Below are 23,624 nucleotides of genomic sequence, written 5' to 3' on the forward strand. Positions count from 1 at the left end.
GGAGATTAATTTTAAAAGGCAGAATCATGCCTTGAAGCGGCACCTGGATATGAACAAAACCTTTGTTCAGGTCTCCCTAAAGTGGAGGATTTGGATTTCCTTGGCCATCTGTAGAAGAGGAGATGTCTCTCTGACGGGAATAGAATCAATGTGGATAAGGCCTGAGCGGTTTTCAGAACTCATTTAGGTAGTATGTTAGCTGGCTTAGGCTGCTGTAACAAAATATTGCTGACTGGGTGGCTTAAACAACAAATGTATTCATCACAGTTGTGGAAAATGTAAGATCTTGGACTCACATTCTCCATAATTGTGGAGTTAATTGCTAGTTAAGTGGTATTATAAGGGCAAATTTGAGCATGGATTTCCTCAAGCAATGACTTGCTATTTGTGTGATCAGGACTCATAAAATACTGAAAATCGAAGGCCTGTTGACCAAGGTGGGGTTTGTTTCAGGTAAGGCTTCTCTCCTCAGCTTGCAGCGACTGCCTTCTCGCTGTATCTTCACATGGCCTTTCCTCTGTGTGCACACAATGCCCAGCTAATTTTTGCATTTTTAGTAGAGACGGGGTTTCACCATGTTGGCCAGGGTGGTCTCCATTTCTTGACCTCGTGATCCGCCTGCCTCGGCCTCCCAAAGTGCTGGGATTACAGGTGTGAGCCACCAGGAGCGGCTTTTGAGAGCTTTTTACATATTTCCTCATGGGGCCCCCAGAGAAAGTGAACCACCACTGCCCATTAGGAGTAACTACCTCTCTGACACATATCCGGGACTGGCTTTTCCTCTTTCTGTTTCATTCTTCCCTGTCCCCAAATCAACTGCAAGTCTTCAAGCCCAAATTAAGACATATCTCCCCAAAGAAAACTGTTTAAACTTTTTTTTCCTTTTACTTTCTTCATTAAAGCATTTACCCCTTTGTTTCAGGGTTAATTATTGATGGAAAAAAGGTTAATTCTAGTTCTATACCTATTAGTCACATGACTTCTGCACTAAACTAATGGGATGAAATTAACCGTGATTGAGTGGAAACAGAAGGAATTAAAAATAACTCGTGGAGTGTGGGCAAGGAGAGATTTTACTCTGGCTTTCAATATATTTTATTTTATTTTTTCTCACTAGGAAAACATGCAGTTAATCTCAAGAGCCAATGCACAATCAAAGCCTGCTGACTTTTGGAGGCCAAGGCGGGTGGATCACGAGGTCAGGAGATCAAGACCATCCTGGCTAACGCAGTGAAACCCCATCTCTACTAAAAATACAAAAAATTAGCCAAGTGTGGTGGCGGGCACCTGTAGTCCCAGCTACTAGGGAGGCTGAGGCAGGAGAGTGGTGTGAACCCAGGCGACAGAGCTTGCGATGAGCTGAGATTATGCCACTGCACTCCAGCCTGGGTGACAGAGCAAGAGTCTGTCTCAAAAAAGCAAACAAACAAAAAAAACCAACTGACGTTTTTGTTTCTTAACTAGGTTTTATATAGTTTATACATTAAATGAAGCTAGAACTTTTCTAGCAATGCAGTCACTCCCAAATTCTGGCTAGCAGCAGTATCATTTATGCACAATAGTGAGTTTCTGCTACTTAATTCGATTAAATTAATCCAGTAGCTTGGGCATGAGGGAAAACCATGTTCTGCCCTGAAAGGGCTCTTAATGACTGTTTTCATCCAGGAAAACAGTGGAAACTGTGTTGCCATTCAAGAAATGTGTCCACAGGGGACTGTTTCATTTATTGCTAAGGCAATTCTAAGTGTCATTTAGTAGGTTGGTTTTCAGAGCAGTCTGTCGTAATAAAGATTTTTAACATCTAGTATTCATACATTCTTTAAGGCTTAGGGACAAATATCAATTAAATATACAAATGATCCTTATCATCTTTGGCACGTAGCCATTTTATTTTATTTTATTTTGATTTTTTTTTTTTTTTTTTTTTGAGATGGAGTCTCACTGTCGCCAGGCTGGAGTGCAATGGCACAGTCTCGGCTCACTGCAACCTCTGCCTCCCAGGTTCAAGTGATTCTGCTTTAGCCTCTGGAGTAGCTGGGACTACAGGCATGCGCCACCATACCCAGCTAATTTTTGTGTTTTTAGTAGAGGCAGGGTTTCACTATGTTGGCCAGGATGGTCTTGATCTCTGACCTCGTGATCCACCTGCCTCAGCCTTCCAATGTGCTGGGATTACAGGTTTGAGCCACGTGCCTGGCCCTCTCACTAATTTTTTAAATAGTTATTTTTTATTTAAAAAAATGCTACTTATGGCTGGGCACAGTGGCTCACACCTGTAATCCCAGCACTTTGGGAGGCTGAGGTGGGAGGATCAGGAGATCAGGAGATCGAGACCATCCTGGCTAATATGGTGAACCCCGTCTCTACTAAAAATACAAAAAAATTAGCTGAGTGTGGTGGTGGGTACCTGTAGTCCCAGCTACTCGGGAGGCTGAGGCAGAAGAATGGCATGAACCCGGGAGGCAGAGCTTGCAGTGAGCTGAGATCATGCCACTGCACTCCATCCTGGGCAACAGAGTGAGACTCTGTCTCAAAAAATAAAAAAATAAAAAAAAAACTTATGTCAACATGTAATGGATTTATTATGAGTTGATATTTTTAAAATTTGTTTTAATTTCTAATGTAGTAGATATTGATAGACATACCTTTTTTTTGCGCCACTGCACTGCAGCCTAGGTGACAGAGTGGGACCCTTTCTCAAAAAAAAAGAAAAAAAAAGGTATGTCTATCAATGTTCATATGTAGAAATCCTAACTCCTAAGGCAATGGTATTTGAAAATAGGGTCGTTGTCTTCATTAATAGGAAGACGTTATAAAATAAGTCTCGGAGAGGTCGCTAATTTCTTTCCTATGTTTAAAGACACAGAATAACTACCATTTGTAACTCTAAAGGGGTAGGTTATATGTATTCACATTTATTTATATATGCATAAAATATCTCTAAAAATATAGAAGAAAGCAGTAACACTGATTGCCTTTGAGGACAGAAGTTGGAGTTGAAGGACAGAAAGGAAGGAAGATCTTGGAATTTGGAACCATGTGAATATATTATATACTCAAAACATAAAATACAAATTTTAAAAAGCCAGCACAAATCCGTCTTCTTTCCAAAGTATCCCCAGACACTCATCCAGATCCACATGGTCCAACTGACGTTTGATTGTTGTGTCCTTTTTCGTGGAACTCATCTTTCTCTACCACATCAGAAGTTCTTTGAATGAAATGACCACCTGCGTACTTGTAAGTCTTGGTGTTCCCTGTTTTACTTAACACAGTACTGGGCATAAAGCAAATGCTCAATAAAATGTATTTATTAACTGGTAAGCTTGCTCCCAAGAGACTGAAATCCTAGTACTGTGCCAACTTTCCACAGCAAGTTGCTTTTTGTGGTGAAAATACATGGGACTGGATCAGCCAAGGGGAAAACCCGGCACATTCTGATGAGCAGAGGAGAAGTACACGCACAAAAACCTCTTTTTAAAATGTTTGATACTTTATATTCGAAAAAAAATCACAGAAGCAGTCATCACAGGAAAGGTAAATTCTTGCTGGACTCCCTACAAGTATTTTATAGTTTGGAACCATTTTTACTTGTTTGTATAATAGAGGGAGCATGGCGCTGTTAACAACACGGGAGCCTCTAAGAACCCCATCCAGTTGGAAATCAAATGAATTGGGGGATTTTCCGTAATAATGTAATTCCTATGTCTCCTTTCTTGGATACATTGGTGATGCTGAGTGTTTGCAGAACAATCATTTAGAATTCCAAGGTATTGTATACCTAAAACAGTAGCAGTAATGGATCAGTGTCACATGATTGAAGATCTGTTTGGCCTTCCTTTCAGATGAGGATGACTGTGATAACATAAAGGGGCTTTAGGTTTCAGCTTGGGCCTTTTGTTTCCAATTTTGAGAACTAAACTTTTGGAATAGATCTCTAATATAGATCCTAAAATGTGTCCATTTTTATATATTTATTCTTTTTTTTTTAGAGACAGGCAGAGTCTTGGTATGTTGCCTAGGCTGGACTTGAACTCCTGGGCTCAAGGGATCCTCCAACCTCAGCCTCCTGAGTAGCTGTGACTATTGGCACATGACACAGCCCCTGGCTCAAATTTTGTACTTAGTAAAAGGTACTTGGCATCACAAAAACAGGGCTTAAATGCTAGCATAGAAAGAAAATCAGTAGTTGAGATGATTTCCCTTCAGTTGAAGAGGCTGTCACCCAAAAGTTGCAAAGTGTTGCTGCCTGTGTCCTTCCAATCAGGGGGAAGACACTACTGATTCACACAAAATATCATCAACAAGATGTTCTGCTTCCCAGGCCTATTTGCATTCTTACAGGGTCAACAATGCTTGATTCAAGTAAAAGACTACCTGAGGGTAAAATTTCAGATGATGAACCATTTAGACTTTTCTATTTTCTCTTAAAGATTATCCACTCTAAGTTTCCTCCAGCTCTTAACTTTCTTTAATACACTTGCAAATTCAAATGATGAAAGTTTGCATATTTAAACTTAGAAATTGCCAGAAGAGAAATTTTGTTTTATTCAAATTTGCTTTTAAACATTTAGAAAAGAGAAGCAGGGAATTGTGATCACCAGTTGGAAAACCAAATGCTGTTTTTTTTTTTCAAGAACAAAAGACTTTTTTGTTGGAAACATCAGAGTTGATTTTTATGTTTGCGTACATTAGAGAGATAATGACAGGTTTCTTGCATAAATCACCATTACATCTCACACCAGCCTTTCTGATGTTTCATAATTTTCGAAACATATTTCAGAGTTACTGGCAAGAACAAAACTTTGCAATTTAAATGGATTATCAGAACAATTTGACAATTTTCCTCATGTTTTAAACTGAAAGTCATAGAAACACAACAGAGGATATCTGCCACTTGTGATGGAGCAAAATCTTTACTTGAGTCTTTGAGAGTCTGTCTCAACCAGATCACTCAGGTCCTTTAGTCCCTAAGTCATAAACATGTTTATCCTTTAGCTTAGTTTATTAACATAGATGAAAAAGCACTTTCAGAAATTTGCCTTATTATTCTAAATTAAAGCTGACTCCCTTCTTTAAAAAGCTGCACTTTTGTAACTTCAGGTGTTTCCTTCTCAGAGAGAAGACGTATATGATTCTGTTTCCCCACCTATGAGGTCAGCCTGTGTGCCTCCTCTCCTGAATGATCATTACCCGACTTGGGCCTGCTCACCAGATTGTTGGATGTTGAAAGGACCTGGTCTGGGGCCAGGACACTTTAGGAATCTCTGCTGTGCTCATGCGAAACTTGGCAGGAAACCAGGCTGAGTGCTCCAGGCCCCAGTGCTAGAGGCCAAAAGACCGGATTCTTCTATGATGCCTGGCTCCTCACCAGGCAAAGTTGCGGGGGCAGGCAAGGGGGTGCCCTCTTCCATTGCTGAGTTTCTGTCCCCGCTGTCTTGTGTTGGTTGAGAGAGCTGTATCCAGTGATCTCCTACGTGGCTACCATTTCTAAAACATTGTTTATTTCATCATTTAAAATTTCTATTTGGGGGTGTTTTATCACATACATAGCATATTTAATCACAGTTCATGTGCATAAATACATAAAGTTTATAAATATGTAAAGCAATTCATGTATAGAAATATTTTCTGAAGAGAGTTCCCAATCAGAAAAGTATGGATACCACTGTTCTATGAGCAAAAGGTCTAGAAAAGGTTTCTATGCCCTTTTCCCAGAAGCAATTAAAAAGCTTATTTCTGAGCCACAAGAACCAACCTGAAACAGCTGCAGGTAGCCAAAGATAGGATAATTTGAACATTAATACAATAGATTGAAGCATATTAAATAAATTTAAAATTGATACATTCATAGTATTTTAAAAATAAACACTTTGGTCATCTTTAAAGGATGTTAATAAACCAATTAATTATTCTGAAAAGAAGCATTGAACCTGACTTTGTAGTGTGAGCTGTACCCTAGGTTACCAAATATTTAATGAGGGAAATTTCATTCCCTCTCCCTCACTCCCTCTCCACACACAAACATACACAAAGAATAATAGAATATCATCATTTGGCAAATCTCCAATAAGATACAGGTATGACTTTCAGTAGCCACTAACATCACAGGAAGAGAAATAACCGAAGATGACATGCGTCCTGATGGAAGATCCAACACCACCCGTGAGACTATTCTGCCAAAAACTCAAACCTGAATCAGATCAAGCATCTAAATCTAATAAGCAAGTGTTAGGAAATACAGAGGCCTGCGGAACACCATGGAGTAGGATAAGCCAAACCAGACTGTGGCAGACTCAACTGGAAAGATAACCTGTTTATTAAGCAAATATACTTCAAGACCAGAGCAGCGGGAAGAAAACCTATAGCTTAAAAGAAACTCAAGACACATAAGCCAAATGCAACTTGTGGACCTTTTTTGGATTCTCATTCAAACCAAATTTTTAAAAAATTATGTGGCAATCAGGGAAGTTTGAACACTGGATAACAGGTAATTATTATTTTTTGAGACCGAGTCTCTGTCCCCCAGGCTGAAGTGCAGTGGCGCAGTCTCGGCTCACGGTAACCTCTGCCTCCTGGGTTCAAGCAATTCTCATGCCTCAGCCTCCTGAGTGGCTGAGATTACAGGCGTGCGCCACCACACCCAGCTGATTTTTGTATTTTTAGTAGAGATAGAGTTTCACCACGTAGGCCAGGCTGGATCTTGAACTCCTGATCTCAGGTGATCTACCTGCCTCGCCTCCCAAAGTACTGGGATTACAGATAACAGGTAATATTAAACATTGTTAAAAGTTTTAGGTTATAATTTTATGGTAATTTTTTTATGTCTTTCTCTTTTAGAAACACTAAAGTATTTGTGGATGAAATAATTACCATAGCTGGCACTGGCTTCTGTATACTCCAGTGTGGGGAAGGTGAAAGGTGTACCTTCTGTAGTCTTAGAAGGTATAGGTGAAACAAGAGTGGGCACAATTTTCTGATGGTGGTAGCTACATAATTTATATATTTAGGGTTATTGTTCCATTCTGTCTCCCTTCGTATACGTCTGGAATTATTCATAGATTTTTCTAAAGGCTTATGCCCAACAGCCATCCTCCTTTGTATTTCTAAAGCACACACTAGAGAAAATGCTTCTCAGAATCAAGAATTCCAAATGCTGTAGTGGACTCCAGTAACAAAACTAGCTTGAAGGGACCCATGAATCACCGCTGCAGTCTCGCCTCTGAGGAAAAGTCAAGAAAAAGGGAAAGGCAACCTTAATGACCTTCATGATTGTCTTATGCAGGATTTCCAGTGTTGAAAGGGAAATTCTATAGCATTTAGTGCTCTCAATTAAATATTTCATGCAGGAGCCATAAGGTGTTGTTGAAAGAAATGAAACCTTGTGTGCCCAGTTTCCTGACATCTGCTAAGGCACATCCTCCTCTGGACCCCACCTTACATCTGGAGGATGGGCCGGGGCAGCAATGCTGGAGATCAGGTTCAATGAATCTTTTCACTGAAATATATATACCAAAGGAGGTGACTGAGTTTTTGTTGTTTTTAGGTTTTGTTGTTTGTTTTTTGAGATGGAGTCTCACTGTGTTGCCCAGGCTGGAGTGCAGTGGCGTGACCTCGGCTCACTGCAACCTCTGCCTCCCGGGTTCAAGCGATTCTCCTTCCTCAGCCTCCTGAGTAGCTGGGATTACAGGCATGTGCCACCACGCCCAGCTAATTTTTAATTTTAGTAGAGATGGGGTTTCACCATGTTGGCCTGGCTGGTCTCAAACTCCTGACCTCACGTGATCCACCCATCTCGGCCTCCCAAAGTGCTGGGATTACAGGCGCGAGCTACTGTGCCCAGCCATGACTGAGTTTTTAAAGAAAATTTTATCTTTTTTTTTTTAAATTATTTTTTGAGACAGTTTCGCTCTTGTTGCCCAGGCTGGAGTGCAATGGCGCAATCTTGGCCCACTGCAGCCTCCGCCTACTGGGTTCAAGTGATTCTTCCGTCTCAGCCTCCCAAGTAGCTGGGATTACAGGTGCCTGCCGCCACTCCCAGCTAAAGTTTTTTTGTATTTTTAGTAGAGACGGGGTTTCACGACGTTGGCCAGGCTGGTCTTGAACTCCTGACCTCAGACGATGCATCTGTCTGGGCCTCCCAAAGTGCTGAGATTACAGGCGTGAGCCACCGCGCCTGGCCCTTGTCCTGTTTTTTTAAATCTTAAAAGTTGCGGCCGGGCGCGGTGGCTCAAGCCTGTAATCCCAGCACTTTGGGAGGCTGAGACGGGCGGATCACGAGGTCAGGAGATGGAGACCATCCTGGCTAACCCTGTGAAACCCCCTCTACTAAAAAATACAAAAAACTAGCCGGGCGAGGTGGCGGGCGCCTGTAGTCCCAACTATTCGGGAGGCTGAGGCAGAAGAATGGTGTAAACCCGGGAGGCGGAGCTTGCAGTGAGCTGAGATCCGGCCGCTGCACTCCAGCCTGGGCGACAGAGCGAGACTGTGTCTCCAAAAAAAAAAAAGAAAGAAAAGTTGCTGGGCATGTAGTAGTTGTCTTTAAGTGTCCAGTGAATGAATACTTGTGCATATAGTATTTCATAGGGTTCAGTGGGGAGGCCATCCCAGTTGTTCATCAGAACACAGCCTGAGGAGTGAACACAATTTTTTATTTTTATTTATTTATTTATTTTTGAGACAGAGTCTTGCTCTGTTGCCAGGCTGGAGTCCAGTGGCACAATCTCGGCTCACTGCAACCTCCGCCTCCCTGGTTCAAGTGATTCTCCTGCCTCAGCCTCCTGAGTAGCTGGGATTACAGGGATACACCACCACGCCCAGCTATTTTTTTTGTATTTTTAGTAGAGATGGGGTTTTACCATGTTGGCCAAGATGGTCTTAATTTCCTGACCTCATGATCTGCCTGCCTCGGCCTCCCAAAGTGCTGGGATTACAGGAGTGAGCCACTCACTGCACCTGGCTCACAATTTAAAGGGCATAATCTCATTGTGATCATGACAGCCACCATTGCTTTGGTCCCCCGACATTGCAACTAAAACATTCTAATACCTCGAGCTCTGAGGGCTTTTCCAGGTGTATTCATTTTCTGGGGCTGCCATAACCATAAAGTAGAATGGCTTAAACAACAGAAGTCTGTTATCTCACATTCTGGGGCTAGAAGTGTGAGATCAAGGTTGTGTTAGGGTTGGTTCCTTCTGATGGCTGTGGTGGAAATGTTGTCATGGTTGCTGGCCATCTTTCATGTTTCACATGTAGATGCATCACCCTGATCTTTCTGTCTTCATCTTCACAAGTGCTCTCCCTGTGTGCACATCTGCCTCCAACTGTCTCCTTTTTATATCAGTCATATTTGTGCTCACTCTAATAAAGTCGTCTTAACTCAGTTACTTCTATGAACACTCCATCTCCAAATAAGGCCACATTCTGAGGTGTTGGGTCTTAGGACTTCCCCGTGTGAATGGGGAAAGGAGGTACAATTCAACCCCTAACAGTGGGTGGCCCTTCCTTCCCAAGACCTCCCTATCCTTGGGGACAATTGCATTTGTTTGAACCCCCTGTCTTCCCAGGAAGGCACTGGGTTACAAGGCCCCAAGTTCCCTTTCTTTGCCTGTTGGCACCAAGATCAGCCTCCCACTCTTGCTCCTGAAGCTTTCTCAACACTGCTGTGGTTAATGTTGCCTTGTTGGCTCTTGGTGGCCTGGTTTGTGGCTGTTACTTTCCTGTCATTATAGTAGTGTTCTTAGCTCTCTTTTCACTGCAATAGTCCTTAAACCCAAAGAAGAGGTTTTCCCTTGTCAGCAAACATCAGTGGCCCAACCTTACACTGGCTATTATATTCCTTGGGCCCCTTTCAAAAGATAGCTTGCTCTTTTGAGGAAGTTGGGATATGGGATCTAGAAAAATATGGTCAGGGAATAGAATATTTCTTCCCTCTTGCCCTGGAGCTTTTCTCCCAGGACAAGACTAATTTTTCTTTTATTTTTCAAGACATGTTATGTCTCTGCTTCAAGGTACCCCAGTCTCCCTAAATTGGGGGTAGCCTTCATCACATTTTTGTCTGAACTTCTTTTTTTTTTTTTGCAACTATGTCTTGCTCTTGTTGCCCAGCCTGGCGTGATCTCAGTTCACTGCAACCTCTGCCTCCTGGGTTCAAGTGACTCCTATCTCAGCCTCCCAAATAGTTGGGATTACAGGCGTGTGCCACCATGCCTGGCTAATTTTTGTATTTTTAGTAGAGACTGGGTTTCACCATTTTGGCCAGGCTGGTCTCAAATTCCTGACCTCAGGTGATCCACCCACCTCAGCCTCCCAAAGTGCTGGGATTACAGGTGTGAGTCACCTCGCCCAGCCAAAATTCTTCATCTTGATGCTCCAAGAGTTTGTAATTTCCCAAAATTTACTACCCCATTTTTCCAAGAATTTGAGGGGGTCACTTATGTGCAAACCAGGTGTCCACAAGTCCCGACTATGTGAAAAACAACTTCACATAACCGTCATCCCTGCTGTTTGGAGTCTGGCCCAGAGCAAGCATACAAAGAAAAAGCCTTACCCTTTCAGATATGTAAAGTAGACTTCCAGCCACAACGGCTGCATCCTTAATCACAGTGCTTCCAGTATTAGAGCTAGAATGATGACAGTGATGGAATGACAATTCCTTAGCTAAAGAGTGTCAAGCATTCCAGCCTGGCCAACATGGTGAATCCCCGTCTCAACTGAAAATACAAAAATTAGCCGGATGTGATGGCATCCCTCTGTAATCCCAGCTACTTGGGAGGCTGAGACAGGAGAATTCCTTGAACCCAGGAGGCAGAGGTTGCAGTGAGCTGAGATCATGCCACTGCATTCCAGCCTCGGTGACAGAGTGAGACTCCATCTAAAAAAAAAAAATACTGTCAACCAGGCGCGGTGGCTCATGCCTGTAATCCCAGCACTGTGGGATGCTGAGGCGGGCAGATCACGAGGTCAGGAGATGGACCATCCTGGCTAACACGGTGAAACCCTGTCTCTACTAAAAATGCAAAAAATTAGCCAGGCGTGATGGCGGAAGCCTGTAGTCCCAGCTACTTGGGAGGCTGAGGCAGGAGAATGGTGTGAATCCTGAAGGTGGAGCTTGCAGTGAGCCGAGATCATTCTGCACTCCAACCTGGGCGACAGTGCAAGACTCCATTCCAAAAAAAAAAAAAAAAAAAAAAAGGAAAAGAAAAAGAATATCGTAAGGAAGAGAAAATACATTTACTATTCATTACAGGAAAATGGATCGTCATGAAGGTTTTCATCCTTTTCACATTGAGAATAGGCTAAGGAGCATAAAAAAAGGATGCGTTCATGTCCTTTGTAGAGACATGGATGAAGCTGGAAACCATCATTCTGAGCAAACTATCGCAAGAACAGAAAACCAAACACCGCATGTTCTCACTCGTAGGTGGGAATTGAACAATGAGAACACTTGGACCCAGGGCAGGGAACATCACACACTGGGGCCTGTTGTGGGTTGGGGGAATGGGGGAGGGATAGCATTAGGAGAAATACCTAATGTAAATGACGAGTTATTGGGTGCAGCAAACCAGCATGGCACATGTATGCATATGTAACAAACATGCACGTTGTGCACAGTTACCCTAGAACTTAAAGTATAATTTAAAAAAACAAAAGAATAGGCTAAGGAGGAGGGATTAGTCTTGCTGTCTCAAGGGTGATATATAAGTGTACCCACACAGTTCAAACTTGTGTTGTTCTAAATGTCACTATATCACATTTCATAATCACCCTCTCTCCACATCCAATATAATATGGTTAGCTTGTCAGTTTCACAAAAATAAAACATCATCCACAAAATGAGAATGTTGTTTCAGTAGGTATGGTGAGAAGGATTCGAATCAGAGGAATTTCTCTGATTGAGGGCCTTGATGTGGGCAGCCTTTTCCTCAGTGTCTAGAAAGGGTGAAACTCCAGCTGCAGCTTCCTGGCAAAAAGACTGTTACCATGGTTTCTGAAGCGGGCGTAGAGTCAGAAATACCATTTTTTTGCATTTATATACGGAAAAGATAAGACCTCACTTTTGTTTTTCTTAGCACATCTTTAGAAAGGCAACAGCAGGAGAATAGAAAGTAGGAAGAACTAGTGATAAGAGTTACTGAATTGGCCAGGTGCGTTGGCTCATACCTGTAATCTCAGCACTTTGGGAGGCCAGGATGGGCGGATTGCCTGAGGTTAGGAGTTTGAGACCAGCCTGGCCAACATGGTGAAACCCCATCTCTACTAAAAAGAAAATACAAAATTTAGTCGAGTGTGGTGGCGGGCACTTGTAATCCTAGCTACTCAGGAGGCTGAGGTAGGAGAATGGCTTGAACCCGGGAGGTGGAAGTTGCAGTGAGTGGAGACCGCACCACTGCACTCCAGCCTGGGTTACAGAGTGAGACTCTGTCTCAAAATAAATAAATAAATAAAATTAATCCTAGGATCAGAAGAGAAAAGTTACTTCTTTTTCTGTTATACCTATAAGAATTCATAATTCACCCCAAAAATCAATTGACATACTATATTTTTTATTGACTTATCTTCTTTTTCTTTTTCTTTTTTGAGATGGAGTCTCACTCTGTCACCCAGGCTAGAGTGCAGTGGTGCGATCTTGGCTCACTGCAACCTCTGCCTCCTGGGTTCAAGTGATTCTTCTGTCTCAGCCTCCTGAGTAGCTGGGACTACAGGCACGTGCCACCACGCCTGGCTAATTTTTGTATTTTTAGTAGAGACAGGTTTCATCATGTTGTACAGGCTGATCTGGAACTCCCGACCTCAGGTGATCTGCCTGCCTTGGCCTCCCAAAGTGCTGGGATTACGGACATGAGCCACCATGCCCAGTCTGACTTACCGTCTTCACAGACTGGTTTTGGCTCATTGGCTGGAGCCTGGTTGCCTGTCTCCCCAGGGCTCTCCCTATGTGGGTGAACTGAAGGAAATCACACTTCTTATTTTTTTCTCTCAAGCGTGTTGGACCAGCTGGAATTTGTCTTTCTCTCTGAAGTGTGTTTCTTTCTCCAGTCAAGAGAGCCTGAGTTTCTAGCCAGAGTGTGTAGCATGAAGCGTATAACTTTGATCAGGGTTTGTTTCTGTCACATAAAGGGAGATTTTGTTCTGCTAAAAGTTGAGGACATGTTATTATTACTTTTGTGAACCTCTGCTGCGTTTTTGATCAGAGACCTAAGGAGGGGACACTACAAAGAAATGAAAACACAGTTTTTGTGCAAAATGGTGACTCCTGTGTGTGTCTGTGCTGGGGTGGGGATGGGACTGGTGGTGTGCTTGCTGAATGTAAGTGCCAGGCTGTGTTTCCCTCAACACTTCCCAGATACATTTTCAAGCATTTCGTCTCTCATTGTGTCCTAAACCTTGACCGAAACCCACAAAGTATTAGAATCTCCCTTCAGGAGATGAGTTTTAAAACCTCCTTTCTGAATATAATTCTGACATGCGTGGAAAGGACAGGAAGCATGAAAGTTTAGCCTGAACTCTACTTCCTAGGACTGAACCCACGCCAAAGGCCCAAAGGCATTATTTCTTTTGTCATTATTTCTTTTGTCATTATTATCCTTTCCAGATAACATCCTTATGAGTATCTAAAATTACATTGTAAGCTGCAGGTAAGGCAAGCTCTCTCTTTCTTTGCCCAATATTTTTATTGCACTTTGTAGTCACCATTTCAGCATCCATCTCCACTCACGGTGCCATTTCACTTCAGCATACCTGGTACTACAGGTGGCACTTGGAGATTCAAGAGATCACAGACTCTGCCCAGGGGCATGAACACTCTCAAGGAGGGCAGCAAGGTAAGAAAAAAACAAAAACAAAAAAACACTGCAGTGAAACAAGGGATGTAGCAGAGATAAGCATACGCTGATGACTTCAGTTCAGGCTTGATCCTCCTGCAGTGGTTCTTACCCAGTTGGGCCCCAGTGCCCTATTCTAATAACAAACGTTTGGCAGCATCTCCTTAACATCCTGAAGAACAATTCATAGAAAATATAACTTGCCTGCACACTTCCAAAAAATCAGAGTACATTTAGGGCAGCAAAAATGCCCTATATGATACTATAATGATGGATGCATGTCATTATACATTTGTCTAAATCCACAGACTGTACACCTAACGCAAACTATGGACTTTGGGTGATTACAATGTGACAATTTAGGTTCATCAGTTGTGACAAACATACTAGTGTGTGTGGTGAGGGGGCGGTGTTGATAATGAGAGAGGCTATGTATGTAGGGGATCTGGGGGCATATGGGAAGGAAATCTCTTACCCTTCTTTCAATGTTGCTTTGGATCTAAAACTACTTTTTAAAAAAGTCTTTAAAAGATCAATATAGGCCGGGTGCGGTGGCTCAAGCCTGTAATTCTAGCACTTTGGGAAGGTGAGGCGGGCGGATCACTGGAGGTCAGGAGTTCGAGACCAGCCTGGCCAACCTGGTGAAAACCCATCTCTGCTAAAAATACAAAAATTAGCTGGGCGTGATGGCACATGCTGGTAATCCCAGGTACTTAGGAGGCTGAGGCAGGAGAACCGCTTGAACCCAGGAGGGAGAGGCTGCAGTGAGCCAAGATCATGCCACTGCACTACAGCCTGGGCGACAGAGTGGAAAAAAAAAAAAAATCAATATAATGCCCTAACTGTAATATGAAGGAGAAAATCAGTGAAAGTAATCTTTAAAAAGTTGTGCATTTTAATATGCAAATATTCTAGCACAACTACACAGAAAGACAGAAAAGTCAGCCACTTGTGCCTGCTTATATTTATAATGTTTGATTTAATTTATGTATATTACTTTACTATTTTATTACATTTCAATATATTTAAATTATATTTAATATAACAATATTAACAAGTTTGGAACAGAAAAAAACAATTTCCCCTGAACTTATATCAGAATTGAATAACTGGAAAATTCAATGTATATAAAATCACACAAGAGAAAGCTCTGTGTTTCGTGTAAAGTGGAGTTCTGTTCTAAACTCTGCTAATTCTAATTTATCTCCGTGAATTCCCAGAAAATCGTCTTAAAATTTTGTGTGAGGCAATACAATTCTTCGTTGAGCAGGGCAGTCCACACACTACAAGGCATACTTTATCCCAGGACCACCCATCAAACATCAAATCCCATAACATTCCCCAAACAGCCAACCAACCAGAAACCCTCCGCAAGTCTCTCTCTGTCTCTTCTCTTTCTTTGCTTTCTTTCTTTTTTCTTTTTTTTTTTTTTTTTTTTTTTTTTTGAGATGGAGTCTTGCTCTGTCGCCCAGGGCTGGAGGTGCAATGGCGCGATCCTTGGCTCACTTGCAAGCTTCCGCCTCCCGGGTTCACGCCATTCTCCTGCCTCAGCCTCCCGAGTAGCTGGACTACAGGCGGCCCGCCACCAAGCCCAGCTAATTTTTTTGGTGTTTTTAGTAGAGATGGGGTTTCACCGTGTTAGCCAGGCATGGTTTCCATCTCCCGACCTTGTGATCCGCCCGCCTCTGTCTCCCAACCCTCCCTAGGTTTCTAAAATACGCGAGGAGGCACCTCATCCCTAGTGAAAATCCCTGGTCTGAGATCTCTTCTAGTTCTGAAATTCTGTGGTTCTTTTTATATACTATATCCCCAAACTTAATCTAATTAATTATTTTTAGTACCTATTATGTGCCATATCATTGAAGGAGGCAAAAATAACCTTGTGTCTTGTTCCTTTGCAAAGACTTTTACAGGCTTATCCCTAATGCCCAGTACAGACCTACACCAATAAGTACTTTTGCATGTATGCTTTTTTATGGGGAGGATACTCCAGCGGTATAAGACACGAACCTTTTCCTTACATTCTACATTGCCACATTTCCAATACATTCTAATTGGGAAATTAAGAATAACATGTGACAACAGTAAAAGATCAGTACAAAATAATATTTCATTAAGGGGTGCATCTTGTAGATTGAAGCTGTAAGTATAATAAAGTGGTAAGAGAAATTACTGAGATACTCAGAGAAGCTTTCATAGTGAGTAGAATTGGAGCTAAGGCATGAAGGAAGGGTGGAACTTGGGTGAGAAAGAGGGAAAGCTTTCCAGAGAAACTGAGAGGAAGCAGGGCCCAGAGTCAAGAATGTGCAAGGTCTGTGTGCAGAATAGGGCAACAAAGTTCACAGTAACGAGGAGTGGAAACGTTGGGATGAGGTATTCAGACCAGATTTAGAAGAGACTGGAATACCAATTAGTTGAAACTTATTATTTGAGAAGTTTTAATAAAGGCCAAGCTATGCACTGTCTTAGAAACCCAAGCAAACTGCTTACCTTGTGGGGTAAAATGAGTGTGGTTGACTGAGGACCATACCATTGGAAGTGGCAGAATAGAATAGTGGTTACACACCTAAATTTCAAGACAAATAGGCCTGGGTTCAAATTCTGGCTGTGCCTCTACTAGGATCTTGAGCTTCAGTTTCCGTTTCTAGAATGAAGCAAATGATAGTGGCTACCTCAGAGGATTATTATAAAGATAATATAAGATGGTGCATGTGAAATGTTTGGTGTGTCGTAACAATTTGATTACTGATTAAGTGTTGGTGACAAGGAATGTCAACTGTATATATATCTCCAGACTTACTGGGAGGCTGCTGAGGGCTGTGGGGAAGGGTGGGGAGAGGATCCTAGAAGTAATGCCCTCTATCCTTCCTTTTATTATTTGGGATTCATAGAACAGCTGTTTTCAGAGGGTGATGATTAAGGAAAGTTCTTTGTGAACGCATGATTTTCTATCTTACCTATTGAACTTAGTGTTTGTTGATAATTTGTTACTTATTTTGTTGCTCTCGGTTCTTTTGAGACAGCTCATCGTATTGGGCCTGGTTGTCTGCCATGATCTTGCTGAGGTCCTGAGATTTGGGGGCATCTACCTCCACAGTCAACCCAGAGCTGGCAATCTGGGCTTGTAGGCTTTTTACTTTCTCTTCATGTCCTTCTTCATGAAGAGCAACTCCTCCTTGAAAGCCTCAATCTCTGTCTCCAGCTGCAGCCAAGTGACATTGGTGTCATCTATGACCTTGCAGAGCCCATGGATGTTGCTTTCCACAGACTGGCACATGGCCAGCTCTGTCTAATACCTGACTCTAAGGTCATCAGCAGGAAGATGAGCATTGTCAATCTGCAGAACGATGCGAGAACTGTCCACAGTATTTGCAAAGATCTGAACCCTCAGGTCCTCAATGGTCTTGAAGTAATGTCCGCAGCCTCTGACCTGGGGTCCGTTATTCTCTGGGTGCTCCCAGATTTTGTTCTCCAGCTTCCAATTCTTAGTCTCCACGCTCCTCACCCTGTCCACGTGGAAGGCCAGGCAGTGGTTCAGGCTTTGCATGGTCTTCTTCTCATTCTGGATGCCCCCCTCATTCCTGCCACACCCCCCACCCATCCCTGTGGCCAGGCCAACGGACCCCAAGCCGTCCCGGAAGCTGGTGGAGCAGGACACGGAGATCCGGGAACCAGAGCCCTCTGCGCCTGCACAGACACTGGCCGCTGCTCTGATCGGTTGGGCGCCGTAGCTGAGTGGCTGGGCAGAGCCCAGGGACCCATATTTGGTGGAGAAGTTGGAATGAGTGGTGAAGCTCATGCTGTCCGGGAGGAGAGCAAGAGGACAGGACTCAGGTTTTGTCAACAATGCAAGCTGATCTTAAAATGGGCAAAGGATTTGAAAGCTGTTTCTCCGAAGAAGAGATACAAGTGGCTAATGAGCACGTGAAAAGATGCCCCACATCACTAACCATTAGGGAAGTGTAAATCAGAACCACAACAAGATACCCCCTTATACACAACGCAATAGCTATCATTAAAAACAACAACAGAAAATAACAAGTGTTGGTGAGGATGTGGAGAAATTGGAACACTTGTGCATTGCTGGCAGGAATATAAAATGATGCCACTCCTCAAGTATACATATGTAACAAACCTGCACATTGTGCACATGTATCCTAGAACTTAAAGTATAAAAAAAAAAAACCTGGAAAATTGACAAAGGACCAAAAGGAGGGCTTTGGGGGTATTTCCCCCAATCCTGGTTCAACAGACATTTACTTATTACTTACTATGTGTAATTGCTACCTTTTATGTATCTATAAAATATATGTGACAGAAACGCATAAAAAAAAAAGATAATCCAGAGAAATAAATGTTAGCAACATCCCTGCAAAAAATGAAAAAATAAAATAAAATAAAATGATGCCACTCCTGTGGAAAACAGTATGGCAGTTCCTCAAAAGTGAAAAAATGGAATTTTTAAAAATTAAAACTTTAAAAAATGATCCAGAAATTCTGCTCCTGAGTATATACCCTAAAGAATTAAAAGCAGGATCTCAAAGAGATATCTATGCACTCATGTCTCACGTTCATAGCAGCAGCATTCACAGTAGTCAAGACTTAGAAGCAACACAAATGTCCACCCATGGATTAATGAATGGATAAAATGTGGTATATACACACAATAGAATTTTATTTGGCCTCAAAAAGGAAAGGAATTCTGACACATGGTACTGCATGAATGAACCTTGATGACATTATGCTAACTGAAACAAGCCAGGCACCAAAGGACAGATATTGTATGATTCACTTATATGGGGGTACCTACGGTGGTCAAATTTGTAGAGCTTATAGAAAGTAAAATGGCAGTTGCCAGGGCCTGGTGGGGAGAGGGAAAAGGGAGTTGTTGTTCAATGAGCATAGAGTTTCAGTTTTGCAAGATAAAAAGAGTTCTGGATATCTGCTGCGTAAAATGTGAATGTGTTTACTACTGAACTGCACACTCAAAAATGATTAAGATGGTAAATTTTATGTTATATATACTTATCACAACTTTAAAAAAGGACGGCTAGGCACGGTGGTTCACACCTGTAATCCCAGCAGTTTGGGAGGCCAAGATGTGCAGATCACCCAAGGTCAGGAGTTGGAGACCAGCCTGGCCAATATGGAGAAACCCTGCCTCTACTAAAAATACAAAAATTAGCTGGGTGTGGTGGCGCATGCCTGTAATCCCAGCTACTTGGGAAGCTAAGCAGGAGAATCGCTTGTATCTCTGGAAGGTGGAGGTTGTAGTGAGCTGAGATCACACAGCTGCACTTCAGCCTGGGAGACAGAGCGAGACACTGTCTCAAAAAAAAAAAAAAAGAAAAGAAAAGAAAAGATATTCATGCCATGTGACACTCATAAAAGTGATTCATTATTTAGTTATAAAACAATGACATCTGAGATTGCTTTGAAAAAGAGAACTGCTCACATCAAGAGTCAGAGAGATCCCAGAGTTCACTTCTGATTTTGTCAGTAATCCAGAGTGTATGAAATGCAATTATTGTATCTCTTCAGGATTTGTTCAAATGCTATTACTGCTTTGTAAAATATCTGGGTATTTGGGGTGTGAATAGGATAATATTTATAAAACTAGAGTCTCTTTACCAAAAAAAAAGTTTAAACAGAGAAAAAAATGTTATCAGTAGTGTCATTATGCTACTTCTGTAAACATTATCATATTATTAAGAGGAAATCTGTCTATATAACTAGTCTGGGCTGGATATCTAAGCATGATAGGCCCTTTGTTACAGCAACTAATATTTAGTTTCCAGAAACTGGTGTTTGAAAGCCTGCTTTGTACAACTGTTGAGGTCTATTATTACAAGGATTTATTTTTGGCAGTGGATCCTGGAGCTTTGGTTAATAGCAGTCAATGGGGTAATTCTAGCCTAATTCTGCAAGTGTTCTTATGACGGTGAAAATACGTTACCCATGAATCATAGTGACGCTCAGCAAAAGAGCTCAATATTTTATTGAGCCACAAGAGCATGGTAATTGCAGTTCCCATTTTCCATANTCTCGGTTCTTTTGAGACAGCTCATCGTATTGGGCCTGGTTGTCTGCCATGATCTTGCTGAGGTCCTGAGATTTGGGGCATCTACCTCCACAGTCAACCCAGAGCTGGCAATCTGGGCTTGTAGGCTTTTACTTTCTCTTCATGTCCTTCTTCATGAAGAGCAACTCCTCCTTGAAAGCCTCAATCTCTGTCTCCAGCTGCAGCCAAGTGACATTGGTGTCATCTATGACCTTGCAGAGCCCATGGATGTTGCTTTCCACAGACTGGCACATGGCCAGCTCTGTCTAATACCTGACTCTAAGGTCATCAGCAGGAAGATGAGCATTGTCAATCTGCAGAACGATGCGAGAACTGTCCACAGTATTTGCAAAGATCTGAACCCTCAGGTCCTCAATGGTCTTGAAGTAATGTCCGCAGCCTCTGACCTGGGGTCCGTTATTCTCTGGGTGCTCCCAGATTTTGTTCTCCAGCTTCCAATTCTTAGTCTCCACGCTCCTCACCCTGTCCACGTGGAAGGCCAGGCAGTGGTTCAGGCTTTGCATGGTCTTCTTCTCATTCTGGATGCCCCCCTCATTCCTGCCACACCCCCCACCCATCCCTGTGGCCAGGCCACCGGACCCCAAGCCGTCCCGGAAGCTGGTGGAGCAGGACACGGAGATCCGGGAACCAGAGCCCTCTGCGCCTGCACAGACACTGGCCGCTGCTCTGATCGGTTGGGCGCCGTAGCTGAGTGGCTGGGCAGAGCCCAGGGACCCATATTTGGTGGAGAAGTTGGAATGAGTGGTGAAGCTCATGCTGTCCGGGAGGAGAGCAAGAGGACAGGACTCAGGTTTTGTCAACAATGCAAGCTGATCTTAAAATGGGCAAAGGATTTGAAAGCTGTTTCTCCGAAGAAGAGATACAAGTGGCTAATGAGCACGTGAAAAGATGCCCCACATCACTAACCATTAGGGAAGTGTAAATCAGAACCACAACAAGATACCCCTTATACACAACGCAATAGCTATCATTAAAACAACAACAGAAAATAACAAGTGTTGGTGAGGATGTGGAGAAATTGGAACACTTGTGCATTGCTGGCAGGAATATAAAATGATGCCACTCCTCAAGTATACATATGTAACAAACCTGCACATTGTGCACATGTATCCTAGAACTTAAAGTATAAAAAAAAAAACCTGGAAAATTGACAAAGGACCAAAAGGAGGGCTTTGGGGTATTTCCCCAATCCTGGTTCAACAGACATTTACTTATTACTTACTATGTGTAATTGCTACCTTTTATGTATCTATAAAATATATGTGACAGAAACGCATAAAAAAAAAAGATAATCCAGAGAAATAAATGTTAGCAACATCCCTGCAAAAAATGAAAAAATAAAATAAAATAAAATGATGCCACTCCTGTGGAAAACAGTATGGCAGTTCCTCAAAAGTGAAAAAATGGAATTTTAAAATTAAAACTTTAAAAAATGATCCAGAAATTCTGCTCCTGAGTATATACCCTAAAGAATTAAAAGCAGGATCTCAAAGAGATATCTATGCACTCATGTCTCACGTTCATAGCAGCAGCATTCACAGTAGTCAAGACTTAGAAGCAACACAAATGTCCACCCATGGATTAATGAATGGATAAAATGTGGTATATACACACAATAGAATTTTATTTGGCCTCAAAAGGAAAGGAATTCTGACACATGGTACTGCATGAATGAACCTTGATGACATTATGCTAACTGAAACAAGCCAGGCACCAAAGGACAGATATTGTATGATTCACTTATATGGGGTACCTACGGTGGTCAAATTTGTAGAGCTTATAGAAAGTAAAATGGCAGTTGCCAGGGCCTGGTGGGGAGAGGGAAAAGGGAGTTGTTGTTCAATGAGCATAGAGTTTCAGTTTTGCAAGATAAAAGAGTTCTGGATATCTGCTGCGTAAAATGTGAATGTGTTTACTACTGAACTGCACACTCAAAATGATTAAGATGGTAAATTTTATGTTATATATACTTATCACAACTTTAAAAAAGGACGGCTAGGCACGGTGGTTCACACCTGTAATCCCAGCAGTTTGGGAGGCCAAGATGTGCAGATCACCCAAGGTCAGGAGTTGGAGACCAGCCTGGCCAATATGGAGAAACCCTGCCTCTACTAAAATACAAAATTAGCTGGGTGTGGTGGCGCATGCCTGTAATCCCAGCTACTTGGGAAGCTAAGCAGGAGAATCGCTTGTATCTCTGGAAGGTGGAGGTTGTAGTGAGCTGAGATCACACAGCTGCACTTCAGCCTGGGAGACAGAGCGAGACACTGTCTCAAAAAAAAAAAAAAGAAAAGAAAAGAAAAGATATTCATGCCATGTGACACTCATAAAAGTGATTCATTATTTAGTTATAAAACAATGACATCTGAGATTGCTTTGAAAAGAGAACTGCTCACATCAAGAGTCAGAGAGATCCCAGAGTTCACTTCTGATTTTGTCAGTAATCCAGAGTGTATGAAATGCAATTATTGTATCTCTTCAGGATTTGTTCAAATGCTATTACTGCTTTGTAAAATATCTGGGTATTTGGGGTGTGAATAGGATAATATTTATAAAACTAGAGTCTCTTTACCAAAAAAAAAGTTTAAACAGAGAAAAAAATGTTATCAGTAGTGTCATTATGCTACTTCTGTAAACATTATCATATTATTAAGAGGAAATCTGTCTATATAACTAGTCTGGGCTGGATATCTAAGCATGATAGGCCCTTTGTTACAGCAACTAATATTTAGTTTCCAGAAACTGGTGTTTGAAAGCCTGCTTTGTACAACTGTTGAGGTCTATTATTACAAGGATTTATTTTGGCAGTGGATCCTGGAGCTTTGGTTAATAGCAGTCAATGGGGTAATTCTAGCCTAATTCTGCAAGTGTTCTTATGACGGTGAAAATACGTTACCCATGAATCATAGTGACGCTCAGCAAAAGAGCTCAATATTTTATTGAGCCACAAGAGCATGGTAATTGCAGTTCCCATTTTCCATAATCATGCTTTGTGGGGAATGTTTTTATTTGGAGAAATGCAAATCATTTTTGGAAACAAATTCCGTGACAATTAATATCCACATAATAAAAATGCATTCAATTCCGGAAGTTTAATTCCAGAAGCCTAGATTCAGATTCCCCAGAGAAGTTTTTATCTTGCATTCTTGATGCTAAAAGAAATAATCCCAACAACAGCCAGTTTACAAGTGGAATTGTTTAGATGATCCTTCTAAATTAAAATTTGCCCATTTGAGAATGAAATGTCATTTCTTCCTGTTTCTCAGCCAACTTCCTTTTTCCATACCTTATCAGTTATTTTGCATGCTTAGTTTTTGTGCTATCTCAGTAGTGAAGAAGGAAGAACAAGGGAATCACATAGCAGAAACAAGGGTCCTTTGACAAAAAAAAAGAAGGCATAGATTATAAACGAGAAGCAAGAACTATGTCTTCAGCATACAGAGCTCATGGTGCTCAGCACTTTATGGTCATTAGATAGCATTATTTAAAATTAAATGATTTTTAAAACCACTTTACCATGCAGAAAATTTAACTATTATTTTGTTACTCAGGGCCTGTGGCTTTTAAATTTTAGCAATTTTTTTTAAAAGGGAATATTAATGAAAGTGAGACCATTTTAAATTAAGGCAATTAAGGAAAATGATAATGAAAACCTCTCTGTTGACTGTCTTTCTTACCTTACCATTTCCAAATTGTTGTTCATTTGTATAATCTGTGTG

At 41.8% G+C, this 23,624-nt stretch overlaps 2 pseudogenes; both read right to left on the reverse strand.

The window, feature by feature from the left end:
- Positions 1 to 16,810: 16,810 nt before the first annotated feature.
- On the reverse strand, positions 16,811 to 17,651 carry LOC108513132 (keratin, type I cytoskeletal 18 pseudogene; annotated as a pseudogene).
- A 2,160-nt stretch (positions 17,652 to 19,811) lies between these two features.
- Positions 19,812 to 20,660, reverse strand: LOC108513133 (keratin, type I cytoskeletal 18 pseudogene; annotated as a pseudogene).
- Between the last annotated feature and the right edge of the window lie 2,964 nt (positions 20,661 to 23,624).

The sequence above is a fragment of the Rhinopithecus bieti genome, unplaced genomic scaffold, assembly GCF_001698545.2.
Source record: "Rhinopithecus bieti isolate Rb0 unplaced genomic scaffold, ASM169854v2 scaffold_32014, whole genome shotgun sequence".
NCBI lineage: Eukaryota > Metazoa > Chordata > Mammalia > Primates > Cercopithecidae > Rhinopithecus > Rhinopithecus bieti.